Below are 24,508 nucleotides of genomic sequence, written 5' to 3' on the forward strand. Positions count from 1 at the left end.
TTTTACTGGATAGGTTATTCTTGGTTGTCATGCTAGATCTTTTGCCTTCCTATATGTCATTTTCCAAGTCCTATTCTCCTTTAAGTTTGAATCCACTAAATCTTGTGTGATCCTGACTGTGGCTCCACAAATTTGAATTGTTCTGTGATATTTCACTTTGTATCTCTTTTAGGAGGTGACTGGTGGATTCTTTCAATTTTACTTTCTGGATGTAATATATCAGGCAATTTTTCTTAATGATTTCTTAAAATAGTATGTATAGGCCCTCTCTTTGATCATGACCTTAATTTATCAAAATAATTCATAAATTATACCTCAATCAGTTTCCCATGCCAGGTCTTTTTTAATGAGATAATTCACATTTTCTACCATTTTTCATTTTATTTAATTTTGTTCTTGATGTCTCATTGAGTCATTAGCTTTTACTTGGCCAATTCTAATTATTTTTTTGGGGGGGGGAGAGGCAGAGCACTGAGGGTTAAGTGACTTGCCCAGGGTCACATAGCTAGTTAAGTGTCAAGTGTCTGAGGCTGAATTTGAACTCAGGTCCTCCTCAATCCAAGGCCATTGCTTTATCCACTGCACCACTTAGCTAGCTGCCCAGCCAATTCTAATTTTTAAGGGATTTTTTTTTCATTGAGATTTTGTAGCTTTTTTTCCATTTGGCCAATTCTGCTTTTTAAGGAGTTCTTTTCTTTTTAAATTTTTGAACCTCTTTTAACATTTGGCCAATTCTATTTTTAATTTTTTTTCCTTCTTTAGTATTTTTTGTGCCTCTTTTGCCAAACTGGTAATTTTCTTTTCATAATGTTCTGGAATCTAACATACTTATTTCTTTCTTTAGCTCTTTTAGGAATTCTTGTTGGGCTTGGGTCCAATTAGCATTTTACTTTGTGGCTATTTTCGTAGCTCTTTTCACATAGTTTTCTTCTGAGTTTGAATTTCGTTTTCCCTGGCACTGTAGTGGCTTTGCATGGTCAAGTCCTTGTCTTCACTTTAAAAAAAAAAAAATTTCCAGCTACAGAGCCCTGCACATGCAAATTTATTCATTTATTTATTTTTCTGATAAAAGTATGTTATTTTTTTCCAGTTACATGTAAAGATGGTTCTCAACATTTGTTTATACAAGCTTTCCAATTTCATATTTTTCTCCCTCCCTCCCCTCCCCTAGATAGCAGGTAATCTGATATAGGTTATATATATTGAACTCTATGTTAATGGTGGGCTCTGCTCATCTCGGAATGCTAAATCATCATCCAATTTTCTGGCTTTTTCATGCTGCTGTTTTCATAACTAGTTCTAGGGTTTTTCAAATTTCCAATGCTTTCAAAGTAGTATGACCTGGGGAGAGGTGTGGTCACAACTTTTCTTGTCTATTTTATGGTCTTTACACAGAAAGGATCCCTGTTCCCCTTTAGCCACTAGTGCTAGTGTCTCTTTTGGTCCCGGAATTGTGACGAGGTCCTTGTTCTCTTGTAGCCACAAGTGCTAGCATTCCTCTCTTCTTAGAATTGAGATCAGGACCCCTGGTCCATTATGACTGACCACAAGTATTCCTTTCTATATGGTACTATAACTCAGAACTATGCATGGGCAATAGAGTTGGCACTCAGTGCCAGCTACACACAGTGACAGCAAAAAATTCCCTGTCAATTCTTTTTTATCAATTGACTGTTCCCCTTTCTATCACCGGACTAAGAGCTCCCAAAGTTGCTACTACCCCTATTGCTATATCAGCCACCTCCAAGGCCAAGCTGTGATCCAGGCCAGCCCCTTTTTTAGTGTCATTGACCTATGCAGCCAACCTCCCAAAGTGTCTTATACTGGGAAAAAAATGTCTCACTCTGCCTTTTTTTTTCTTTCTTTCTTTCTTTCTTTTTTTTTTTTGCCTAGATACTCCAAAACTTGATTTGAAAAGTAATCTTAAAATTGTTTGGAAAGGAATGTTGGGAGAGTTCAGTTGGGTTCCTGCCTGTACTCAACCATCTTGGCTCCTAACAGATATTTTTCAAAGAAACAAATCCAAACTATCAATAGTCATATGAAAAATAAATATCTGAATCATTAGCAAATAATTACATATACATAACAATATTTCCTCGGTAAGCTGCTTGATGGTAGGTCTATTTTTTTTTGTCTTTGAATTTCCATTGTCTGACACAGAACCTGGTACATGGCAGAAACTTAAATTATTTCTGATTGTTAAACTTTATTTCTACTATATCATGTAAATTTTGGGATCAAGGCAGTCAAACTGATCATTAAAATTGGGTCTATATCTAAACATACCATTGTAATATTTGTAAACAAAAAGGTTTGATGAAAGAAACAAATAGTACAAACATTCTTTAGGGATAGCTTACTTAATAAACAAATTTTTTTTTTTTGTAATTAATGTAGGAACACTTATTTACCTGCAATGTATGGAATACGAATTATTCTTGTCTTGGTAAACTGAACTGAAAGATTTGGCAATGTTCCATCTATCCACTCTACATTCAATAAGAAAATAATTAATATAATAAATAAAGAGGTAGGCACAAAGGCTATGACAACATGTTTATCATTAAACTCTATTACTTAAATGTAACAAAGTTGAATTATTTTGTAAACATAATACAATTCAGAATGTTCCCAAATTAAAACTGAGTTTCCATCACCCAATTAGTCAGCATTTCTTATATACAGATATATGATATAAAAGCTCAATGGAGGCAGTTAGGGGGTGCAGTGAATAGAGCACTGGGCCTGGAGTTAGGAAGACTCATCTTCCTGACTTCAAATCCAGCCTCAGACACTTACTAGCTGTGTGACTCTGGGCAAGTCACTTAACCCTGTATGGCTTAGTTTCCTCATCTGAAAAATGAAGTGGAGAAGGATATGTCAAACTACTCCTGTATCTGCCAAGAAAACCCCAAAGGGCATCACAAAAAGTCAGACACAACTCTATCCTAAGCAAGGTAAAGCCTGTGTTCTAATCTTTACTCAAGTCTAATCTTGTTGGCCTATTTTCAATCAGACCAACAAATAATGAGGATTATATTTTAAATAAGTAAATAACAATAGCTCCATTTTTGTCTTAGGCAGGCTAGATCACAAATGTATGAGACTTTTTAAAATCAGAGAGTTTTTCACACTGGAAGCTATTTCTTTAATAATACCAGCTTAAAAGAAAAGTAATGCGAGCTTTTCTGTTCATGACCTTGCTCCTTAGTATTTCATTATAATAGCAGAGGACATACAGTATAAGTAAAGTATTCAAACTCATTGATTTGAAAGTAGTATGACTTTTCTTGCAAATCCATCAATCCCAAATAACACTAACAGATTGACACTTGTTTCCCCATTGTACTAGACTCTCTATTTTTTTAAAATTATATACCAAACAGTGTAACCTCTTGACAGCCAAAAGGGGAATTTAGGTGGTGGTGGCCTGCCATGTAGTTCTGGAATATAGATTTTTCTATTATTTCACTGGTAAAATTTTATTTGGATAGAGATCTGAATCTAGGTAGGAACATTAATACATTTACAAAACACATATTACAAAACATATCCTGGGGGAATTATTAATCAATGATTTCATGTCAAAATAATAGTAACATAATAAAAGTGCAGCTCATTCTTCTGTAATTTCTTTGTATTCAGAATCCTCATTTTGAAATATTAACTCCTACTTCAATTTATATATCACTTGAAGTAGCATAAATAAAATCTGTGGAATATCTGTACATATAACAAAACACATCAATAATAAAAGGCAATTTACAACATTCCTCAGCCTTTTACAAAGAGATGGAATAAAAACAAAAGAGAAAGTTAAATAGTTTACAAGCTGAAGTCCTCTGAGCATATTAACAAACCTTATGATTTAAAGCATTATTCTGGAAATATACCTGAGAGTGTTTTCCTTAAGTCCAATCTATTCAGAAAGGAGGGATGGTTGGGCACGGGGGATACAGAGGTAAGAAAGGGAGGGCAGAAAGGACCACTGGGTGTCACCATTACTGCATAGAAAGACAAATAAAATAAAATTTATCTAGTGTGCTAAAAAATAACTTAAGGACATTTGGAGAAGTCAAATTTGTAGCCATTCAACTATTTAAAAGAATATATAACCATATATGTGTGTGTTATATCTACATACATGTATGTAAATATGTATACACATATTTCACATGTGTTTGTGTGTATATGCATGTATGCATGCATGCGAATATATATTCAGTAAACCTTGTGGAATACAATGGAATTTTTGTAGTTCAGTGACTAGAATGCCATCTTTTAAAGGTAGCATAACGCGAGCCATGCGAAGTATTTTGTAAGCAGAGTTAGCATCAACCTAACATTTATGAATGGCACCCCATTCTGGCTCTGAATGAAATTACCCATAGGTAAATATTTGTGACAGCATCCTATTTGTTCCTTTTTGCAATGACTTCACATGCACTCTAGGAGTACCGTTTTTGAAGGGATGAAATGGTTCTTTACAATAATCAATTAGGGGATGGAAATAAAAACTCCTATTATGTTATTGATGTTGATGAGAATAAAACAAGTTTCTAAATAACAAATTCTGAAAAAAGACATAGAAAGAGCTTTTTGTTAAGATGACTTACTATGTGGGTGAATAAAGACCTTTAAGATATTTCTGTACTATTTATCTCCTTGATAGAATATAGGACTAAATGTAAAAGAAAAATATGAATTAAGAGCTAAACTTTTATCAGATTGTGTGATCTTTTAAAAGGAAAGAAAGTATTCGCTAAGGAAATTAATAATTTATAGATATGTCTCTCAAATCTTGAATTTAATGTCATCAACTTTACTTTTGGAATCCTAGAAAAGATTATTTATTAAATAGATGAATTCTCCTGTCTTTTAAAAATTTTTTATGAATTACTCTCTCCCAGTTTCATTCAGAACAACAAATGTTAAAGTAGAGAAATACTTGAAGGAAAAAAAAATAGAAATTAATTCTCCTTAAGTATCAGTACTCCCATGAGCATAGGACTTTTAGAATTTGTTTGCTTTTTTAATGCTTTTCATTTAAACAGAACAACAAAGATGCAAATATGAAACCTGCATATTTAAATTACTATAGTAGTCTTCAGCTGTTGCATTTTGGGGTATTTACTTATCCCTACTGTTTTTTCCCATGTCTGCTCAAGCTTCTAGGATCATTTGAAACTAACAATTGCTGATCATAAATGTTACCTCATCCCAGGAGATATTTTTCATGTTAAAGAAGTTGAAAAAGTTTCTCTTCTAGGCAATGGAAATAGCCTTTAATGCCGAATTGCTCTACAGTACCACACTGCCTTTGGGTTTTCAAGTACAAACTAATGTCCACCAGAACTGCCCCTTCCCCTCTTAATCATTTTTCCTTTCATCATATACTGCAAATTTGCATCTGTTGGCTTAAAAATCTATAATTAGTGGTGGACAAAACAAAGAGTCAATGTGATTTCATGTCTAGACAACATGTAAATTAATATGAAAGCAATTGAGTTAAATTCTATACTAATACAAATTAATATTAATTAAGTTTAATCCACAGTTATTAACTGATTAAATGTGGCTGTAGGTAGCTATGTGGTCTTGACTTCTCAGCTTAATAATTCACTTTTTAGTGAGTAATAATTTAAAGCAAATGACATATTAATCAAATCTTTCTTTGTGCCCATTTCTTTGAATGGAACAGCTAGAGCTATATATTTGGAATCTACTTTTTTAAAAAATATGCAAAAAAAACCCCTCATCTTTCCTTACCTTTAATAATATATTTCTGCTAAATGGATAGTTTCAGACTTGTTGAGACTTAAGGAGACTACTGACTCTCAGAAAGTCCATTTGTCTGTGTTAATGTGGAAACTGCTCTCTTTTCTTGCTGAGGAAACAAGGAAATGCAAATTTCCACTAAGTTCTCTCCCTCCAACTAGACTATAATAATAAAGTATGTGATAAACATACAGACAAATCTCATAAATATCCCAGTGGAAGAGACTTGTTTTGGGAAATGAATTTTCCCCAAAGTACACAAAAGGTGTGTGCCTAATAAGATAATAATTACATCTAAGCATGTATTTTAGTTGTAAACTCTGGGGGGGAAATAACATCATTTTAGTTTGGGCACTATTTCCCTAAGATATGAATATTGGTATGTTAACTATGATTTGATTTTTCTTGGCACATGTGTACCAGCAGATACACTTTATTCTTCTAATTATTTTTGAGAGTAAGTAAAAAACTTATAATGACTGTAATCAGGATACACAGAGGAAATACTGATTTCTGCTTCCATTAGCCAATTCTCATAACAAAATTACTAATATTTATCAGATAATTGGATATCCAAAGAGAGCCCACCACATGATGAAAAGTATTTTATTTTTCTTAGCTTTTTCCAGTATGCCACTCATTTGTTTGTCATAAAACTCTGCCGCTTAAAGTTTGAACAGGCCTTTGGAACCTTTTTTGAATATAACATACATTGAGTTGATAATTAAAAACTATGTGATATCGAAACCAGGGTCATTGTATTTGTATAGACTCTTTTATAGACATCCTACTCATTGCCATAATAACTGAAGCTGTCATGACAGTGGTCTGTGCCTAGCATGAAGCCCTAAACAATTCTGACAGGCTGCAGCTCATTAAGGGACACTCATTTTGTTGAAATGTCTATCAGCTCTTAGGGATGCACCAAGATGAATAGGCCCAAAACAATAGGCCCATTTGTTAGAGCAGTAGCTTCTCTAATACATGATGAGACAATCAAGCCAAGCTGCCTTCGGCACAAAGACATAATTAATCAAATGGACAAATGGTTCAAAAATTGCTCTAGTATAGTCTGTAGTGGACAGAGGTTTCCATGGAAACATTGGCGTTTGCATCACAGTTAATGACCATTCTGTACAATAAAGATCCCCCCCCACCCCTGCATAGACACTCCTACATTACCTCCCCCATCCTTTCTCAAAATGCACATACAGGAACACAAATACACACATGCATACAACTTGAAAAAACAAATTGGGGGTAGGGTGAAGAGGTGGTGGGAGTAGTGGCTTAAAACATAAGCATTTGTACCTAAACTCTATATTCCAGAAAGAAATTAACAATTGTATTTGGTCATTTATGAAACAGATTCTAGTATTTATGTTAAGGCTCTATCATACTTTGCACATAGTAGGCATATTATAAATGTTTGTCACACTGAATTGAATACTTAGGAGGAGGATTACATGGAATAACAATCTTAAATAAGAATGTTTAAAGGCTAGTTAGTAAGTGCTGATAATGAAGTATTCACAGACACAGCATGGGCTGAATTAATGTATTTGAAACACTTTTAGCAGGTTGAGAAATTAAAACAAATAAATGTAAATAAAACGTCTTTGGTAAAATGTGGCACCAATATTAACTTCTCTTAGATGAGAATGAACATGAAATTGAAATCTCAGACTTGGAGAACATATGATTCAACACATCACCTTCCTCTTGCTAAAAAGGTGAGGAACTTTGCAGGCAGAATGCTGTATATGCTGTCAGATATGATCACTGTGTCAGTTGGATTTGATGAACTGTCTTTCAATGCTGCTGGGGATGGGAGGGGGAGAGGGAGAGGAGAAAGTTTTGAAGAGGAATCGGTTATATTCTGAGAGGACAAAAGTGGGCAAATATTTTTAATAAAGAAGTATAAAATGAGAGTTTGATTCAATAGAAAGAATGAAGAAATTGGCAACATAGGAAAAGAGTTTGGATCCCAGCTCTACCACTTACTATTAAATGACTGTGGGCAAGTCATTTAATATCTCAAGGTTTCAGTTTCCTCACACATAAATTGAAGGCATGGAACTAGATGACCTCTAAGGTTCCTTCCAGCTATAAATCTAACATCCCATCAAGGTGAACACATTTATCTTGTCATCAGTAACAACAGTGATGAATAATTAACAAAGTCCAGGGTGCAATTATAATTAGGCTTTTTAACATCGGGAATCTCAGTCACCACACTTAAGTATTTGTACCCTTCTTACATCTCCTATCCACAGAAGCTTAAAAATCCTGTGGCCTATTTCTCCAGGCTAGGGATTCTTAACCGCATTTGCTCTGTGTGTGTGTGTGTGTGTGTGTGTGTGTGTGTGTGTGTGTATGTGATGAACCCTTGGGAGACTCTAATGAAGCCTATGGGTCTCTTCTAAGAATACTGTATTTTAAAATAAAATAAATAGCATTACAAAGGAGAAAAATTATATTGATATGCAGTTACCAAATATTAAAAAAAAAAGGGACTCAGGTCAAGAATGCTGCTATGGACCCTTGGTCTTTGCTAGATGGCATTATTCAATGCCTATGGGTTTAATAATATAGATTGATCCTTGTTAATCTATTACTCAATCAAGTAAAATACACCTTAACCCAGTTAAAATGCCCAGAGATAGATGGGATTGATGAACTCACAGGTGCCTTCTAGTTCCAAGTCCTGGGGAACTTTAAGTACATTTAATATTAGTGGACTGACAGTCCCTCTTCTGAATTGCAATCGCCAAGATGTTTCTGCTGAATCTGCTTTATGTTAACACGTTTTGCATGCTTGATTTTGTTCATGTCTTACCTCTCCCATTTTATTGGAAGTTTCTTGAGGGCAAGGTCTGGTTTTTATTTATATCTGTAAACCTTGTATATTTTCACATACATGAAATAGTTAATTTTTTATGTTGCCTTAGAATCATAGATTTTAGCACTAGAAGAAAATTTAGAGATTATCTATACCAACACCCTCTTTTTATAAATGGAAAAAAAAAAAACCCTGTCACACAGGTAATAACTGGATTTGAACCTAGATCCTGTAGATCCAAACCTCATGTTTGTTAATTATCCCCACCCTCCACTATACCTATGTAACCTATGATTAATAAAATATGACTTTCAACTCTGTTGGAGGTGAAAGTGACCAGCTCTAACACCAGCATTCAAAATTTTGAAGTTCAATTTGAGGATGGAATGAAGTGGAGAGAAGGGAATTAGCATTTATGTAGTGCTTACTATGTGTCAGGCAGTGCTAAGCACTCTACCAACATTATCTCATGTGATCATCACGACAACCCTGCAAGGTGGGTGCTGATATTATTTCCATTTTACAGTTGAGGAAACTGAGGCAAGCAGCAGTTAATTGACTTGCCCAGTGTCAACCAGCTGGGAAATGTCTGAGTCATATTGGAAACTAGATCTTCCTGACTCAAGGACTAATTTCTTATTTACTTCACCACCTAGCTTCCTGAATGAGACCCTGACAACTCACTGAACAGGTCAAAAGATTTACTTTGTGCTAACACAGCAAGAAGATGTAGCAAAGATAAGATGACAACTTCTCTGAATGAACTACCTCAAGTCTCCCTTTAGAAACACATCTGTTGGGGGCAGCAAAGTAGCACAGTGAATAAAGCACCGGCCCTGGATTCAGGAGGACCTGAGTTTAAATCTGGCCTCAGACACTTGACACTTACTAGCTGTGTGACCTTGGGCAAGTCACTTAACCCTCATTGTCCTGCCCCAAAAACAAACAACAATGAGAAACACATCTGTTCAGGGGAGGATAGTATGAAGGTCATTGTGACTCTCAGGAATATACCAAGTTCAAGGGGCCTAAACTTCATGCACTTGAAATATTTCCTTAAGTGGCTTAAGATCATCATTATGGAAGCTGGGGACAATCAAATTCCCAAGAGAGCTTTGTTTTCATTTAGGAAAAGTTCACATCTATGGGGAAGGCAAGAAAGTGCAACTTAATTCCACCTCATGTTGGGAGTCAAGAGAAGCATAGGCTAATCAGATATGGGACAGATATTGTCTCTTTTTAGAGGAAAATAATCTCTCTGGCATAAAAGAAGAGGAGGAAGAGAGGCCTTGGGCCTACCACATGTGACTGGGAGTAGGAGAGAAAGAGCTGCATCAGGAAAATGGTGGTAAATATTAATCTAAGCACAACCTCATTATAGATAATATTTCAGTGGACCACCTATTTTATTTACATACAGGATTAACCATGTTTCCTCTTCTTCCCTTTTCTCAAATTCTTGCAGAATGGATGAAAAATACTGTGAAGGATAAAGCATAAGTAGAGCTACTATGTATACCTGTGACAATTTTGTGGCATCAAGATTCCATCCAAGAAAACAAAACAAAACAAAGCTTTATTTCAGTTAATTATTTTTTATCACCTGCAGAGACCAGACCAGCACAATAAATACTTTGCATATAATAGGTGCTTAATAAATTGTGATTGGATGAATGAATGAATGTTAGCAGAATATAGATATTTCACAATAGATTTGTCCTTCCTAACTACAAACTAAACATAAGAGAAATATCCATAATAAGAATGTAGTGGGCCACAGATGTCCATGTTTTATCCACATAGGATTCATTGCTTATACACCCCAGAGTCCCAAACACAGGGAAGAATTGATTGTGTAATTATACATTTGTTTCTAGGTGCTATGTATAACATGAATATATGATCCCTTTTTCTTTACACATTTGAATAAAGGTGTAAAGAATGGTGTTCTGAATCTTTAATGCTTTTTTAGAAGTGTCACGTAGCAATAATCTTCCACCTTTAAGCAGTATTGTGTTTAAGTTTTACAATACTAGCCATTTGACTTTATTCTTTGAGATATACCACTGCATTAATCCTTTCACTTATGAAATGTTTTTTGCTCTTCTACTAATTTAGTCTCCTTTTCTAGATTTTGCACATACATACCACTTTGCATTTGTATTAATTCTAGTATCATTTCCTTCATTTTTTCTCTCTCCAAATTTTACTTACCATAGTATTTTCATGCAAAGGTCTTCTAAATTTTTATTAAGTGTATTACAGAACACTGTCTCAAACCTTATTTCAATATGGTGAGCTGGATATATTAAAGATGACATCATTATTCTCTTTTTAGAAATAGAAAAACTTAGGTATAACATACTAATGGTATACAGATAGAATCCAGTAGAATATAAGATAATGGCTGACAGATATTATTTTATTTATGTCTTTGTATCCTTAATGCATTGGCAGGTAGGCAACCAGAATTTATTCAATACTTAAGGTGTGCAAGTCATAGTGCTAAGTACTGTGGATACTAATATAAGGGGGGCAGGGGGAGAAGACAATCTCAAGCTCTCAAAGAGTTTAAATTCTAATAGGAGAAGAATCATTAAAAAGAGAGTTCAAAGTCAGGAAGGGTGGGGAGAAAGTACCCAAACGGAGGCATTGTGGTGAAGTCTAGAGAATACAGCCACAAGGGAAATAAAGCATGGCCACCCTGGGCCCATCTCTAAAAGATAAGCCCTCAGAAGAAATTCACTAGTAGAAGAGGGACATTCTAGGGTGATGTGCAAATGGACTCTGTAATAGAACTAAAAAAAAAAAACAACACTTTTGATAAGTGCATATCATGCATGCTTGAAGCAAGCCTTCTCACCTTGGGATATTCCTCCACCTTGCCAAGCCCCTTCTCCCATTTGTGAGTTCCTTCCAGAAGCACCATGTTGGGGATAGGCCCAGACTAGTAATACTTCTTTCCCTTTCCAGTTATGCTTCTCACTCCCAATAATTTGTTATCATTCCTCATGAATGCTACAGGATCTGGATCCCTCTTTCTCAAAGGGAAGAAAAACAGAGGTAGGCTGTGCCTATGGAAATCAAGAATGCTTTTTATTAAGTAGGTACAACACAATTATGTGGAAGAAATAGCCTAAATCTGAATAGCTCAATTTTGGGAAAGTGTTAGAACTTCCCTTCTTCACGGGGGAGCAGGACAATAGAGTAGCATAACAACCAGCCAATTGAAAGGATTTCTGAGGCTCATAGCTGCTTGACATACCAGTGATCCTTTTCAAGTAAACTCTAGCTGAATTTGGAGATATCTGTAGCTGCCGAAAAACACAGAGCCAGGCTTGATCAGCTCAGGGGCAATCTTGAAAAGAAGCTGAAGGCTAAAGACCTTGCTCAGGACTTTCTAAATATCCCATTCATCTTGTCTGTACTGTAGCCTTGAGCTCTCTGCATGATCCTGCTTATCTCAATTTACCAAGAAGTCAGTGCCCTGTTCCTGAAACTCTCTATCCTTCATGCCTGGAACTCTCTATCCATTATATAACACCTTCCCTCCCTAATTAGTCCATTCTCCACTTTATTAGAAAATTATATAAACTATTACTCACTTTCCCCAAATTGAGCTGTTCAGATTTAAGCTATTTCCTCCACGTAATTATGTTTTACCTACTTAATAAAAATCATTCTTGATTTTCACAGGCACAGCCTCCCTCTGTTTTTCTTCCCTTTGAGAAAGAGGGATCCAGATCCTGTAGGGTTTCATAAGGAATGATGACAAATTATTGGGAGTGATAAGCATAACTGGAAAGGGAAAGAAGTATTACTAGTCTGGGCCTATCCCCAACATGGTGCTTCTGGAAGGAACTCACAAATAGGAGAAGGGGCTTGGCAAGGTGGAGGAATATCCCAAGTTGAGAAGGCTTGCTTCAAGCATGCATGGTATGCACTTATCAAAAGTATTGGGTTTTTTTAATTGAATATAATTTAATCCTAAACATAGAGCAGAAAAAACCTTAAAGCTTATCTGATTTAGAGAAAATGGTTGTGATCTTCCTAGATAGATCAAGCATGTGGCTCCAAGAAGCTGCAACATGCAGAGTTGTCATAAACTGTGTGTTTTGGCAGAAGAGCTAAACTAGGTTGAGGGTAACCAACAGGCTTCAAACTCATTGGTGAGTTAGGGGTGTTTTTTTTTTTAATAATTGCTATAAACATCAGTTTCAGGTAAGCCTATATTAATTTATCAGAAATATAACAGATTGACCATGTGCCTCCCTAATTTCTCATAGTCTCAGTCCAGTGGGAGAGAAAGCAGGGAGAGAGCTTCAGCATGCCAGTTAGCTTGAGCTGTCTCCCAAAGAGGCAGCATGTGATCTCAAGGAAAACCCAAGAGAGCTAGTGAGAGACAGAGACCCTGTGGATGCAGAAAGCCAGGAGAGGCTCACGAGACACCCAAGAAGCCCTTGCATGGCAGTTTCCAGGGGTTTTTATACTCTTTTAATAGAGACATGTCATTATACACTGATCAAAGCTAATTGGATTATTATGCATCAAAGAAATCTAATTGGTTAGCATCATTCAACTCTATTGGTTGACATGATTGTATTTGGTCTCCATTAAAATGAATTTTAGAGATGATATCAGGGAAAAGAATGCAAAAAAAAAAAACCCTTCACTAGAATTGCTCAAGGCAAAATCCACCAAGTAGGTGTGTTTTAATCCCATCAATCCTTCACTCATCTAGACAAAAGAATATTTCTATTCCTTTTGGCCCACATGATATTTGATGAAGTTTATCAAGGAGACTGGGACTTTCTGGAGTGGGAACAAGAAAGTGATCTCTGGGTACCCCCAAGAAATCCACTTAATAATTATTTTTTCACAGGGAGATGACTACTCCAAGTCTATGAAGACTTCCTTGGTAGAATGGGCAGATGAGAACAATTTGTTTCAATGTCTTTGAAGACAGCTAAAATAGGATCTGGAGAGATTCTTAGAGCTTGGTCAGACACTGAAGATGACAAAATCATTCACTGCATCATGGGTCATTACCAGTTGTCTTGACTTTTGTTCTGTCACGAGACTTCAATGACTGGAAGAAAGAGTCTGAGGACTTTGTACACCACTGTATCACTTAAATCCTACCCAATTGCAAGTCAAGATATCACCCCATAATGTCACTAGTCCTCTTCAAAAATGAAGGATGAACAACAACAATCTTAGAATCATCATCTGTAAAACAAAGGAGTTGGATTTGGCCTCTGATATTTTACTTCCAACTCTACATTTGTGTTTCTTTGTTATAACATATTCATTAGCTTATATTTAAGATCCTGGCTTAATATTTTTTAAGTTTCTGGGGGCAGCTAGGTGGTACAGTGGATAAAGCACCAGCCCTGGATTCAGGAGGACCTGAGTTCAAATTTGGCCTCAGACACTTGACACTTGCTAGCTGTGTGAACCTTGGCAAATCACTTAATCCTGATTGCCCTGCAAAAACAAAACTATTTTTTTTAAGTTTCTGAATGATTTAAAGTTCAATGTATTTATTCTTCAGTAATAAGGAAACAGCAGTCTGAATACAAGTTGAATAACATTTCTCATTATTTTGTTCTTATTACTGCTAACATTGTTATAATAATAACTAATAAATATGCTGCATTTTAAAGTTTGAAAAGCACTTTATGTGTTATCTCATTTGAATCTCACAACAACCCTGTGAGGTAGATGCTATTGTTTTCTCTTTTTGTAGATGAATAAACTGAGACAGAAAGATGTAACAACTTACCTAAGGTCGAATAACAAGTAAGTGTCAGGAGCAGAATTAAGATTGATGTCTTCCTGGGGCAGCTAGGTGGCGCAATGAGTAGAGCACCGGCCCTGGATTCAGGAGGACCTGAGTTCAAATACGGCCTCAGACACTTGTGTGACCCTGGGCAAGTCACTTAACCCCAATTGCATTACCAAAAAAAAAAAAAGATTGATGTCTTCCTGACTGCCTTAGCTGTCTTCATATATGATACTCCTGGTAAAGCTCTATTGTGTGGCATGAACATAACCCTGATTTATCCAAAGTCATGTTAAAAATTCACAAGATATGGGGGGTGAGGCAGAACAAAAAATACAGACCAAGTGTCTGACCACATACCCCATGGCTTAGGACCAATCAAGCTATTTTTGAAGAGATTAATCACTAGATAGTTGGTCAAGAGGTATTTTATTTCAATACAGCAAATAATCATTCTACCCACTTAGGCTGGAAAAAATTGAAATTGGTGTTGATGGAGGGAATGTATAAATCAATGAAATCATGGATTCTTCAAGAAATCTCTCTCACTCTCTTTCTCTCCCTCCCTCCCTCCATGGAGATCTGAATTTTGTTAAGTTTCTCCCTTTCACATATTTGATATACCTATTATAAAAATGAAGTTGATTCTAGATATTGGATACAAACAGAAAGGAAAAATAAGATTTTTTTTGAGAAAAGAAAAACCCTAAAATGATCCTGTCATTGAAATAGCTATAGGTTGGTTAAATAGCGTGATTAATTAGAACTCTGTTTGTGAAAGGTTCAGATAAAATTCCTGCCTGATACATATAGGATGTAGGGCCAATACTGCAATGCCATTATCAAGGGCAGATCCTCAGTTTGTCAACCACCTTTAATTGTAAAGAAGCCAACAACATATGTTTAACTTAAATGCATGTATGTGGTGCTTAAGAAAACATTTGAACTTTGCTCACATTCTCTCTCTGGAAAGCATATGGAAAACTAGGCTTCTAATGTTAAAAAAAATCGTGATAAAAATATCAGGTAGGTTAAATTTTTGGTCCATTTGTGGAAATTCAATGGGGAGATTTATTTTTAAGATTTTTTGTTTTGGTCAGGCAATTGGGGTTAAGTGACTTGCCCAGGGTCACACAGCTAGTAAGTGTCAAGTGTCTGAGGCCAGATTTGAACTCAAGTCCTTCTGACTCCAGGGCCGGTGCTCTATCCACTGCTCCACCTAGCCGCCCCTCTTTTGGAGATAAAAAAAAAAAAAAAGAATCATCCATGTTTAAATGATAGATGATTCCATGCCTATGCTTGCTCCTTTTATTGATTATAAAATATTAGGCCAATAAATCAATGAGCATTTATTAAGCACTTACTATGTGTCAAGTACTGTAGTAAGCACTGGAAATACAAACACAAGTGAAAAGAAAGATAGTCCTAGCCCTCAAGGACCTTATATTCTATTGAGGGAAGGTAACTCATTAAAAAGAACTGAAAGGAAAGGGAGAGGTACCCAAGTGTGGGCATGATGGAGAAATCCTGGGACAGGAGTGAAGCCAGGAGAGGAATGAAGGAGTGAGTGTGGATTGACTCAGGCACTTCCACAAAAAAGGAGGTACCAAGTACCTCTATTTGTACCAACATACTAAAAGGAGTTAATATAATAGAATAACAGATTTTGAGCTGCAAGGAAATTTAAAAGATGCACAGCTCAATTCCTTTATTTTCTAAGTGTGGAAACTGAGGTCCAGAAAGTTTGCAGTTGACAAACCTTCTATGGCTTAACAATGTGGTTATGGGTAGGGGAGTGGAACTTGTCACCCAGGAACTAATGTTCTGGAGATAAACTACTCTGAATATAGGTAGGATAATACTCAGGTGACCAGTGGTCACCCTTCCGGTACTCAAAGCCTTTCCAGCTCCCAGGTATTTGACAGAACTTTCTGCACCTGAATCAACTTAAAAAAACCCAGACTCACCTCCAGGTCATTTGAGACATCAGAATCAGATTTTGAAGGGGAAAGAAAATGTTATTAGTCATAAAAGGTGCAGCGTTAAACCTGCTTTTGACCTTGGGATCATAGATTGATCTCTAGAAAGGGTCTCAGAATATAATTAGTCCAACTTTTTCATTTTATAGATTAGGAAACTGGCCCAGAAAAGTTGTATGTCTCCCTCAAAGTCACACAGGAACTAAGTAGCAGTTGTAATTCTCTATCCCAAGCTTCCTGCTGCTTTTTTGGAGTTACTTTTAGGGGTCTGTAATGTTTCAGTTCTTCCAAGGTGGTATGATCTAAGGACAGGTGGGGTTATTGCTCTCCTGGCCTATGCTCTAGTGACCACAAGCACTCTTTTCCACCCTGACACTGTGACTAGGGTCCTTGCTCCTCTTAGTGTTTCTCCTGACCCCAGATTTCAACCTGGAATCATGTATGGGCAGTGCAACAGAGAATAGAGGCCTTCTCCCAGTGCCAGCAAAGGTTCCCTTGTAATCTCTTACCAGTTGTTTAACCTCTTTAGTATCTGTGGGGTGAGAGTTCCTGAAACTATGAACTGCTGATTCAGTTACTCAGCATGCTCAGTACTGTGTTGCACTCTCACCCCAGTGAGACAGACCTTTCCTGCTGACCTTATAAATTTTTTGGAGCTAGAAAATTGTTTCCCTTCATCCTTTTGTTGGTTCTGCCACTGTAGAATTCATTTTGAGGCATTATTTTAAGGTTGTTTGGAGGGGAATTTGGCAGAGCTCAGGAGAGTCCTGCCTTTATTCTGCCATCTTGGCTCCATCTCCACCATGTGCTATGTTAAAGTCCTCTTCCTAAATAGATATTTGAAAATGTTCCAAATCTTTGACTTTCTTTTTTTTAATTTAATTCTATTTTTTCAGTTGACAAGCTTTTCTTTTCTTATCTCTTCCATTTCTGAAAATTAAAATAAAAAATCCTTATAACAAATTTACACAGTCAAAGCAGTTTTGAACTCTACCCCAAAAGTTTCTAAACTGTATATAAACTTTGATTCAGCACTAGTAAGCCTACACACCAAGTAGATCAAAGAAAGATAAACAATCCACTTGAATAAAAATAGTTATAGCATCTCTCTCTCTCTCTCTCTCTCTCTCTCTCTCTCTCTCTCTCTCTCTCTCTTTTTGTTGTTGTTGGGCAACAAGGGTTAAGTGACTTGCCCAGAGCCACACAGCTAGTAAGTGTCAAGTGTCTGAGGTTAGATTTGAAGTCAGGTCCTTCTGAATCCAGGGCCAGTGCTTTATCCACTGCACCACCTAGCTGCCCCCATATAGCATCTCTTTTTATGGTGGCAAAGAACAAAAATTAAGGGGCTGCTTATGACTTGGGAAATGCCTAAATAGACTTTCTCTTTTGTTTGTTTGTTTTTGGTGAGGCAACTGGGGTTAAGTGACTTGCCTAGGGTCACACAGCTAATTAAGTGTTAAGTGTCTGAGGCCACATTTGAACTCAGGTCCTCCTGAATCCAGAACTGGTGCTCTATCCACTGTGCCACCTAGCTGCCCCGTAAATAGACTTTCAACAGCTTACTTCCTTTTGATCCCCACTTCTCTTCTTGGTACTAGTGATTTACTTGCTTCTTAAAAGTACTTCTTTGTGAAGTAGCTCTACCTGGGAACCCACCTGAGCCAAAGATGGAAGAAGTTTTAGTTGCTCCTTTCCCTTGGTCTAAGTTCTAGTTCATGATTACTTTAAAGCCCTGCTATTTACTGCTCTCATTCCATAAGAATATAAGGAAAGAACATTTATTTCTCGACATCTGATGTGAAAAGATATGTAGTGCTGATTTGGGGGCGGGGGAGGAAAAGTGAAAAGTCTTTTCAAAATCTTAATGTTAACTTGGGACTAGATTCTAATTCTATACTGTAAAACTTAAGAGACACCTGCGCACAGTGAATGAGAATCAAGCCTAAAATATTTAAATTTGGCTGCCTGTGCTAGGCATATACCACTAAACATCATGAAGACAGTCCCATTACTGCCTTCTTTTTTTTCCCCAAATGGGAAGGTTACATATGAAAAGAAGGTTCAATTTTCTTCCCTCATTGGGGAATAATTAATTCTTTGTCCTTCATGCACATGTTAAATGTGTTTGTGGTTTATGTATATGTGTATACATGCATATACATATAAATATATACACATATATGTGTTTATTTGTATTTATGGGTCTTTGTGCACATTTATTTATGTAAACTATGTCAACATATGCCATATCTAAAATATTCTGTCCATATGTAAGTAAACATATAGATATAATAATCTGTGACTGCTTGATTGCTACCAAAAACTATCCTGTCACAATATCATATGTGTCTTTGTAGTCTTTTAACCTAAGGATTTGGGGGAAATAAAGAGAAGTGAGCTACTGGTAAAAACAACAACAACAATAACATTAATCTTATCTTAACCTTTTGTGTTTGATTTATAAAATTTTCTCCAAGTGGTTAGTGCCTTTTTAAGAAGTTAATCTATAGAAAAGTCAAACCTTTCTCTTCTGTTATTTCATACTAAAGAAAACCGAATTATGTTTTCACCCTTTGTTATCTTCTTAAATGAATATATTTATAAATGAAGATGTTTTCCATTTTGATAATCTGACATTCAAAGGGATAAAAAACAAACTCTGAATTGTGAGTTTAATACATTTAGAAAAAGAAGTGGCATAATATAAGAAATAGATATATAAGCAGATCCATCCATCCATCCATCCATCCATCCATCCATCCATCCATCCATCCATCCATCATCTATCTATCTATCTATCTATCTATCTATCTATCTATCTATCTATCTATCTATCTATCTATCTATCTATCTATCTTTTAATCAATCTTCAAAACAATTAGAACCCCCAAACTCCATTAGAGGACATGTTCACAGCTACCTGGTCATTTCTTAGAGTTAGATGTTAAATAGTAATGGTTTGAGAGATTTTTAAAGATCTTTGCTGGAAGAGCATGTATAAAACAGGTTTTGAATGATGTGAGGAAAATACTGCATACTTTTACTTGAAAACCATGATTTTCCTGATTAGTTTAATGGCTTAAAATATTTTTTAAAATTTTCACTTTTTCAGTAAAGTATGACCTTATGACCTCAGCTAAAAAGGATGGGGGTGGGGAGGTATTTTGGGTCCCTTGAGGAAAGAAGAGGCTTTATTTCAATTCATCTGTAGTCTTTAGACCATGCCACTATTTCCCTTAGAAATGGAACAATCTAATGTTCTGCTGTGCTATGTCATTTTCATCTTTCTAAGTCCCAGTCAAGGATGAACTTTTCCAGAGAAAGGAAAAAAGTCTTAGACCCATACAAGTGCAAACTGGTCCTAAAGTCTTGTCTATTTTGTGCATATATCTTGGAAATACTAGCACTAGAAATATCTTGGAAATACTTGGAGTAGGAAAGAACAATTATTTATTCAGGAATTTTCCTTCTATTGTTATCTCAAATAAGCTAATTTCTTGTTTATCTTAAAGGTCTTGCCTTACTATTATTAAAGATAAATCTCATACCGTTTATTTTACACAAGGAAGTGAAATTTATCCAATACTTCCATAAAGAAATATTCCTGATCTTGGCATGAGAGGACACAGACAAAAGTTACACAAAATGAGGGTTGAATGAATTTTAACTGGCACTTTCAGAGGGTGTATACAAATCAAGGACAGCTAGGTGGTACAGTGGACAGAGTGACATTCCTGGAGACAGAAAGATTTGAATTCAAATCTCATCTTAGACATTTTCTGGTTATGTGACCCTGGGCAAGTCATTTAACTTTTATTTGCCTAAGTTTTCTCATCTGTAAAATGGGGATAATAATTATCCCTACCTTGAAAGGTTATTGTGAAGATCAAATGAGATAATAATTGTAAAATCCTTCACAGATTGTCTGACAAATAATAGGCATCATATAGATGTTATTGTTATTATTAATTATTATTAATGTATTCACAAATCAATTGAAGTTTCTAAGTTTAACCACAGAAGTTAACAAAAAGGTGACAAATAGGTATGTAATTTTAAAAACAAATACATGTATGGAGATGTTTGAAATTTTCTCACACCTTTTAAATTCTTTCCCCCTATTGATAATACTTTAAATTTATTCTCTTGTATTTCAAAGTAAAAGTAGCTATCACTTATAACTTACATTGAATTTTGCAGAAGTCCGTCCCTGTAGATATGCTGCCAGTACTGGCTAACCTGAAATTCTTGGAGCTGCAAATGTCTGAGTGGAGTACTTGCAAATGTAAACCTGATTTATAGGTATTAATACCTTATTGTTTACTATTATTATTATTATTATTATTATTACTGATGGTATAAAGATTCTACTTCTTTAAGTATGGCTAATTGTAGATTCAGACATGGAGAAATAAACCATTTTTTCAATTTTTCTCTTCATATGTTCTCAAACTGAAATTCACAGAGAAGGGCATAGTGCTTGTCCTGCCCCTTCCAGTTCCTGTAATACTTTTATACCCCAAGGAAAATTAGAATGAAATATCATTGCTCTGATTGTATTTTGGTTTCTGTCTTTTTTACTTTGCCCACGTCTTAATGCTTCTGTCTCTGTCAGTAACACCTCCCATCTGTGGAACACAGGGCTGCCTTAAGGGTTCTTTTCCCATGGACCAGGCCAGTTTATTTGTCAACTATCTTCAATTCAGTTTAGTATGTCAGTATCATTCTTAAAGAATATTTCTAAGGGGATATACCCTTTCCTGTTAAGATCATAATATTCTGATAGTGACTACAACTATACATAAATCCATACAAATAGAACATTTTCAAATAAATATACAAGTGTTCTAATATATGGACTCTGTAGTTTCTAACTATATTTTTATTGGCTCAACATTTAGTATGCTGCCTAATTTTCTTAATTGAATTTTTAAAAAATTTGTTCTCTTTTATTATTAGTTTGTTCCCTTTTTCACAATACTTAGCAGAGACAATCAAATATTGATTCATTTGGGTTAGATATTTGGTAGGAAGATTTTAGCACTAAGTAATACTGTGTATATGTTTTCAAATACTTGCATACGACCAAGTACTTCTTACAGCTTGTTGTTTTCTTAACTAGACTATGCTTTATTATATCTTTTCACTCAACCAGGTATTGGTTTTCAGTCACCCAGTTTATTACTGGTGCCTGTGTCCCTTTTATTGTATCTGCTGCTGAGCCTTTCTATTTCCATGATTTAAGATACAATAAAGACATCAACCTTCATTTTCAACTGAGTGTGTCCTTGTGTTTAATTTATTTATGATTTCTGGTGAATGCGTATGTGTTATCAGTGGTGGATCTGGAATTATTCTGCAGAAATCAAATTAGAGTTCCCCTGCCTCCCTAGAGTTCCATATGGAGAAGAAAAATAGTTAAAGCTTCAAATTAACTGAAAAAGGGAAAGCGACTCCTTCTGTGTCTACCATACACATCTTGCAACACAATTGGAAATAGCAAATAAAGGGACAAACAATAGTTGGCAGCAAATAAAGTGGCTGTTGGACAATCAGTGCATTTGCAGAAGACTAGTATCTCTTTCCAGAGGAATACACAGCTTTGAAGGTTTACATAATCTATCTAAATCGAGTGATATACATGCATACAGATACATATACACACTTGTATATATGCATATATACACTCATATATATGTGTGTGTGTGTGTGTGTGTGTGTGCATATACACACACACATACATACATATGTAAAACCTCAATGGCTTAGGTTCTGCAGGAGAGAAGAATAGAAGACATTAATTGAGACCCAGTATGTTTTGAGTTACTTTTTTGGGTGGATGACATCTGAGTATAATTTTAGTTCCTTAAAGAATTTTTTTTGGCTTAACGCCAGGGCCATATTGATTGATAGTTTTAGAAAGTTTCATTTTCTATTCTTAAATATTGCCTCTTTATTATTTTTTTTATTATTACTCTAACACCTACAAATGTCAGGTTTTGAGACAGATCTCTAGAAAGAATGATTTCAAATAATCCCTCTCTCTCTCTCTTTTTTTTTTTTCAGGGCAATGAGGGTTAAGTGACTTGCTCATGGTCATACAGCTAGTAAGTGTCAAGTGTCTGAGGCCAGATTTGAACTCAGGTCATACTGAATCCAGGGCCGGTGCTTTATCCACTGTGGCACCTAGCTACCCCAAATAATCTCTTAAAGAAATAAATCCTTTACTAATTGAAGCTAATTCCCTCTGTACCTAAACTACTGGTCAAATCATTTAACCTCTCCATGCCTCAATGTCCCCCTTTATGAAAAGAATAATACCTGTTCCACATACTTGATGTTATTTGTGAGGATAATAATAAATGCATAATGCCTTAAAGTTTATTAAGCATTATGCATACAGCATCTCATTTGAACCTTATAGCAACTCTAAAAGCAGGTATTATTGTGATATCTCCATTTTGCAGAAGATGATGAGATATTTTGTTTGTTTTGTTTTGTTTTTTTAAGAACCTTCTTGTTTTTACTGTTAGGATCTGGGTTACTTGAGAGGGGTGAAACAGGAGGAGTGGGTGGCTCCAATACCCAGCTGGCCATGTTTCTCAGGCTTATAGCTTACAGAGAATTCGCTCAGGTAGTGTCCAATAATCTCGGGCTTAATTTCAAACTGATTGAAGGTCTTCCTGTTGTAGACGCCCACCATACTGCCCACCATCTCTGGCAGGATGATCATGTCTCAAAGGTGTGTCTTCACTACCTTGGGCTTTTCCATGGGGGATGCCTCCTTCTTGGCCTTCCTCAGGCACTTCAGGAGGGAATGTTGCTTGCCCGGCAGAACCCGGGTTCATTCTCCATCACTGCTGAGAGATGTACAACTGCATGAGATATTCATAAGACATGTCCAGGAGGTGATCCAGGTCCACACAGCTGTACATGAACTTGCGGAAGGTTCACTTCTTTTTCTGCTCCACTTCTACCATCTTGTCTGCTGTCAGGAAAAGCAGTTTTAAAAAAATAAAATAAAACAAATGGTTTGTTCCTGGTCACACAGTAAGTATCAGAGGCGTAGGTCTTCATGATTCTAAGTCTACTATACTCTCTACTGTACAAACACTTTCTTTCCAAGAATACAATTGATAGGAAAGAATCCTGAAATTGTGTGTTAAGCTTTAAAAAAAAAATAGGACTTCTGGGGGCAGCTGGGTGGTGTAGTGGATAAAGAACTGGTGTTGGATTCAGGAGGAACTGAGTTCAAATCCAGCCTTAGACACTTGACACTTACTAGCTGTATAAACCTGGGAAAGTTGCTTAACCCTCATTGCCCCACCAAAAAAAAAAAAAAAAGAGGACTTTGGTTCTGATGATAAGGTAATTGTCTGAACAAGTTTATGTTGTAAGTAACCAACAGTCCCACAGGCTTATTTGCATTAGGAGTATAGTCAGTTGAGTACCAGGAGTACCAAGATGTTATGTAGAGATTATAAAATAGAAAAGTCTAGTCATATAGAGTCTCAAATTTAGATGTGATTTAAAAAGTGGAAATACACATGTATTTCCATTCATTTGGTACTTCAATATTTATGCTACTTGTGGGCTTGGGATGATGATCTCTTCACAAGTAGCCACCAGTTGTTTCCTGAACAGAAGGTGCAATTTATGAAATGAAAATCTATTGCCCTGAAACTAAGTGTAGCTTCTAGAGGTATAATTTATCCAACTTGGTGTCTGTATGTAATCCCTGTACAAAACCCAACAGCTTTTTCCCTTGACCTCTAGGGGCTTATGTGCTAATCTGGATAGCATTGCTATTTAAATGAAAACACAAAGTAATGGCATCCAAGTGTGTGAGTGGTGAGAATGCCTCAAGTCAGGAGGACATGAGTTCAAATTCTAATTCAGACATTTACTATTGTGTAACTTGGGGCAAATCACTTATACTCTAATCAACTCAGTTTCTTCAACTGTAAAATGGGGATAATAATAGGACCTATTTCTGAGGATTGTTGTGAGGATCAATCAATCAATCAATCAATCAATTTAATCAATAAACATTTATTAAATGCTACCATGTGCCAGGCACTGTATTGAGTACTAGGGGTAGTAAAAGATAAAAAGGAAGTA

Source organism: Dromiciops gliroides, chromosome 1 (genome assembly GCF_019393635.1).
Source record: "Dromiciops gliroides isolate mDroGli1 chromosome 1, mDroGli1.pri, whole genome shotgun sequence".
Taxonomy (NCBI): Eukaryota; Metazoa; Chordata; class Mammalia; order Microbiotheria; family Microbiotheriidae; genus Dromiciops; species Dromiciops gliroides.